At 45.4% G+C, this 5,180-nt stretch overlaps 1 protein-coding gene across 5 annotated transcripts in view; it reads right to left on the bottom strand.

The window, feature by feature from the left end:
* The window catches only part of Mro (maestro), a 21,551-nt gene that overhangs the window by 13,180 nt on the left and 3,191 nt on the right, over positions 1 to 5,180 (bottom strand). For 3 of the 5 annotated variants that reach the window (XM_021150832.1, XM_021150834.1, XM_021150835.1), the window contains exon 2: positions 3,578 to 3,711. The gene's annotated coding sequence lies outside the window, so the exon portion shown is untranslated. Of the gene's footprint in view, positions 1 to 1,777; positions 1,847 to 3,577; positions 4,000 to 5,180 lie in introns of those variants that run through there. The other 2 variants (XM_029471778.1, XM_029471779.1) reach the window with 2 other exon arrangements.

The raw sequence follows: 5,180 nt of genomic DNA, 5'->3' as shown, positions 1-5,180 counted from the left end.
AGAAGGAGAAGGAGAAGGAGAAGGAGAAGGAGAAGGAGAAGGAGAAGGAGAAGGAGAAGGAGAAGGAGAAGGAGAAGGAGAAGGAGAAGGAGAAGAAGAAGGAGAAGAAGAAGAAGAAGAAGAAGAAGAAGAAGAAGAAGAAGAAGAAGAAGAAGAAGAAGAAGAAGAAGAAGAAGAAGAAACCATAAGGGCAGGCAGAGTGAGGGACTAGGCCAAAGGTGGTCACCCTATGTAAACCAACCAATGCCTGAAAGGGCTACTTGCTACACCAATTAGAATAAGCCAGCTAGCTCTGTTTGCCTAAATCTGCCCCTTACAAGGTATAAAAAGTGTGTTATTTGTTTTTTTGGAGTCTCTCCTCTTGCCTGCATGCCGGGGGGTGGGGGTGTGTCAACGCATTGGATCAATAAAATAAAAAAGAACCTCTTGCAGTTTGCATTGATCTTGGCCTCTGTGGTCTTTGTGAGTGAGGGTCTATTGGCAGACTCCGACAATAGAACATTTGCAAGCAGGGCAAAGTGAAGGGGCCTTGAGTGGCTTCTCCTGGAAGATACAGGACCCATGGTTAGAGACTCTCACGTGGCTTCCTTCTCTAACTTAATTCTTGCTCTAGCAAACCCTCTCCAGAGTTTCTGCTTCCCCTCACAAGAGGAAGGCTGTCGTCTCTGGCCCACTGACAGGCTGCCTTCCAGAGCTCATCTTAACCTTAAATGCAAACTTGAAAGTGTCCTCCACATTATTAAGGGAGCTTTTGATTTCAGCATCCCTAGGACTTGTCAGGCTCCCAGCCCACTGCAGAATTGCTGGACCAGAATTCGCTGCTTTTCCGGAGGTCATGAGTTCAAATCCCAGCAACCACATAGTGGCTCACAACCATCCATAATGAGAAAAAGATAAACCCCATGGGCTGGAGCGAGCAGGACCTGGAATGAGCCGGGCCAAGCAAAAGGAAGAAGGGAAGGCGGGGGGAGGGGGCAGATTTTTTCCTTTAAAAAAATTTTTTAAAAAGCAAAACAACATCTGTAAACCTAGCATTCAGGAAGCAGAGGCAGGGGGATAGCTTGTGTAAGATAATGAGTTCCAGGGCACCAACCTGGGCGACGTGGAGAGACTCTGTCTCAAAATAAAATGAAGTTAAACAAATGAAAAGAATAAGCAGACGCAGCATGGTGGGGCCCAGGTGCACTCAAAGCTTTCAGGCAGGAAAAGCAGAAAGGCCACATGTTCAAGAGAGCTCTAGGCTTTAGCAGAATACCTTGTCTCAAAAAATTAAAATAAGTAAAGGAAACTTGGAGTTAAATGGGCCGCAACCCTCTCCGGTACCAGCAGCATCCTATGAGACCTGCACACGCCCTCAGCACCTCAAGCTTCCTTCCAACAGCTGTGAGCTTTATACCCATTCCTATCAAGACAAAGAATGGAGGAAGTCTCCACCTGTAGCCACACAGGCTGCCTGGGAGGAACAGGGTGAACCAACGACGGATGGATACAAAATGGAGTCCTGGTCACTTGACTCTAAACAGTCATTTCCTGCTAGAGGTGGGCTTTCCTATTGTGCTTAATGTAGACCCAGGCTAGGGGGCTGGGGAGGAGGAGGAGGAGGAGGAGGAGGAGGAGGAGGAGAAGGGGTCTGAGGATCTCAAACTGCAGGCAGAAGTCTGACAGATCATTGTTTGGTCCCTTTACATACTGCTTAATGCATCTCTCCACCTCTAGAGCTGTGCCCTGGTTCAGCGTTTTTTCTATCCTCAAAGTCATCGGCATGCCATGGTCCTACCTGGTCCTAGAGAAAGGCCACGGAGCAAGGGTACTGGAAGCTTTTCAAGCTGTATTGTAACACCCGGACACCCTTACAGACATAAATCCCTCAGGCTTAAATATTAACTCAAGACCATCCCTTCGAGTAATGAAGGCACGAGGTGTATTATAGAGACCCAGATTATAAACAGTTCTGGTTTTCCTCATCTGAAAACTGAAGAGAAAAGAATAGCTGAACTGCAAACGACCCTTTGAACTCTGAACTCATTAGCTATGGAAATAATATGCATAGCTACCAGCAGTATATGGGGCAAAACAGGTCAGGCACTTAACTGTGGGGCAAGAAGAGCTGCGTAGGCAGACCCCTGTATGATTCAGGCCAAAGGTTAACTGTGATTCTCTGAGCCCTATGCAAACTTTGCCACCCACAGCAGTGGCGACAAGCACTCACCCTTTGTCTGCTCCAGGGTGGGAGCACGCATCTCAAGAAGCCATTCACAGCTGTACCCGTTACTGCAGCTGTGAAGTTAATTAATTAGTGGAGGGATCAAACATCTGTATGAGGAAAGGACGTCATTTCTCTGAGAACAAAGTTAGGTGTTTGGGGGTGACTTCACTGTAGGAAGCAGCTCAGATACTGCTGTGCCGTTAGGCATACAGACAGAGAATGTTTGAGGAAAACCATGATTTCAAAACAAGGTTGTGGGTAATTTCGCAAGGGCCTTTACATTCTTGCTAGAGTAAAATAAACCAAAGCTAAAAGTGACAAAACATGACACGTGCGGCTTGCCTAAGAAAACAACTCAAAGAGCCAACTAGTAGATTAAAATTCAAAGAAAAGGCCCTGTCCTGAATTAGTAGGACAGCTGTATTTCAGGTGAAGTTGTGAAGTGTCTCTAGTTTAACTGACTTCTTTATTAACTAAATCGAGCCCCACCAGCTCAAAGCAAAGAATTTGTATCATATTTCATGAATAAATACTTTAAGCTTTTTTAAAGATTTATTTATTATTACATGTAAGTACACTGTAGCTGTCTTCAGACACACCAGAAGAGGGCATCAGATCTCATTACGGGTGGTTGTGAGCCACCATGTGGTTGCTGGGATTTGAACTCAGGACCTTCGGAAAAGCAGTCAGTGCTCTTACCGGCTGAGCCATCTCGCCAGCCCATCATCTCACATTTTCTTAATGAAACAGGAAGTTTTCATTATCTTCCTCTTAGAGAAAAAAAAAAAAATCCTAGAGTTTAGGATAATATCAAACAACTCAGCCAAAGAAAAGCAACAATGGAATTCAAAATTCTGAACTGGCCACGCCTGTTTTTCATAAAAACAAAATCAAAACAAACAAACAAAAAAACAAGAAAACGTTTTAACTTCCAAACAGCCCTGGAACTTGCAATCCTCTGGCCCACCCTCACTCAGGAACTGAGGGTCATAGTTGGGTACCACCACAGCAGGCTACAGTCTACCTGTTTTTCATCGGCCCTGACAACTCCCAGTGAGCTGACCAAGCAAGCGAACTCTTTAGTCTGAAGCATCTTTATATACACTAAAACTCTCCGCAAAAACCACAACGATCTACAACCCATCTATTGACCGGTTGATATAGTTTACTAATAGGAAAAAAAAAAAGGTAATAAATGGCTTCCAGATCAGTTGTTGCTCTATTCCATCTTTCCAAAGGAAACATCACAAGATAGCAAAATTCTTGGGATTCAATTCCCTCCAGTGCCAGTGGCCAAAGCAAGGATGGATGTGGGAACTGGGCACCTGAACTACTGCTCAGTGTGGGCTGCCCAGCCTCGGGTCACCTTACCTGGCTCACGTGAGGAACAGGTTTTGGGGCTGGAGGCTGGTCCTGGGTCCCTCGGGAGGCACGCTGTTCCTCCAGCTGTTCGGGATTGGCCTCCAAATGTGGTGAGTCAGCGAGATTTTCCCGGTCCTGGTTTCCTTACATACAAAAAAAGAGAAACCAGAAGGTCCTCTCGGAATTTGGAGACAGCAGAGAACAGAAAAGTGGAACAAAAGGAGAGAGGATCCGCGAGTACGAGGTGGTGAGGTAGGGGAGGGAACTGTCCTCCAACGACACCCACAAGGTTGTCGTTCGCCCACCCAAGATGCTGCGCCTTTGTGCACCACACTGCCGAGGTGCCTCCTGCCTGCTGCTTGCTCTTCCTGCCCCTTAACTTATCCCTCCTGTCCGGTCTCTTGCACACTTTCTCCAGAAAGAACTGCAATTCTGAAGACTTCACCCTTGCCAAGACACGCGTTGCCCGGCGTCATTTCCCAGAACTGCCAGTAGATGGCGCCATCATCCCAGTTAAGGCTTCCAGGGCTCTGGCCTCCTCTCCCCGACATAATCCTGTTAGAACAGCATTTAATCTAAGAGAAGCATTTAATCTAAGGACTGGACTTTGTCCCTATGCCAAGCAGATTCGTTGTGACTGACTGTCGCACTAACAGGTATTTTAACTGCTAACACAGGTTCCTGTTCAACAAACGCCAAATATCCCGAAAGGAGCGATTCAAACATTCGACAATTTAAATCATGGATTAGTTAAAAACCGAATAACGAGGCCTCTTCTGCTACCGCAGCCTTTCAGAGCTTCCCTCCGCGTCGTTTCTCCTTCCCTGAACTCTGCCGCCGTGTGAATGAATCTTCACATCAATAAATATTTATTGACTATTGACTGGCCCTGTGTGGGATAAGGAGGGCAAAAAGATCTAGAAAGGGCAGGGTTGAGAGGGAAGCAGTCTGTTTTCACATTTGAGAGCCTGTTATGCTATCAGGTAACATTCATGAATAGGACTGGAGAAATGGCTCAGAGTTTAAGAGCACTGACTGCTCCTCCAGAGATCCTGAGTTCAATTCCCAGCAAACCCCATGGTGGCTCTGTAATGGGATCTGACACCCTCTTGTGGTGTTAATAGCTGTAGTGTACACATATACATAAAATAAATAAATCTTTAAAAATTATAAAACAAAAACATTCACGAATACTTTCACATGCCAGTATTTAGAGTAAATACTACATCAGTTATCCCAGTTAATTTGAACACCAAAGCAAGGAAACAACATCTCCTTATCCTTGGTGGCAGAGTAAGAGCTAGAGTTTAGACTCCCTGTTAGGACGCTGCTGTGAAAAGGGCCAGCTTAGAAAATCCATTAGGAGCTGGGTGGATAAATATAAAGTACATGGTGGGAGAGTTGATGGTTCAGAGTAAAGAGAAATGAAGATCAAATAAAACCAACCCTTTTTGGGGCTAGGCTTTGAGAATACACAGTTGACCTTTGAGATGCAATTTCTTCTTCTTCTTCTTCTTTTTCTTCTTCTTCTTCTTCTTCTTCTTCTTCTTCTTCTTCTTCTTCTTCTTCTTCTTCTTCTTCTTCTCCTTCTCCTTCTCCTTCTCCTCCTCCT

This window comes from Mus caroli, chromosome 18 (genome assembly GCF_900094665.2).
Source record: "Mus caroli chromosome 18, CAROLI_EIJ_v1.1, whole genome shotgun sequence".
Lineage (NCBI taxonomy): Eukaryota > Metazoa > Chordata > Mammalia > Rodentia > Muridae > Mus > Mus caroli.
This window is presented reverse-complemented; position numbering and strand designations above follow the sequence as displayed.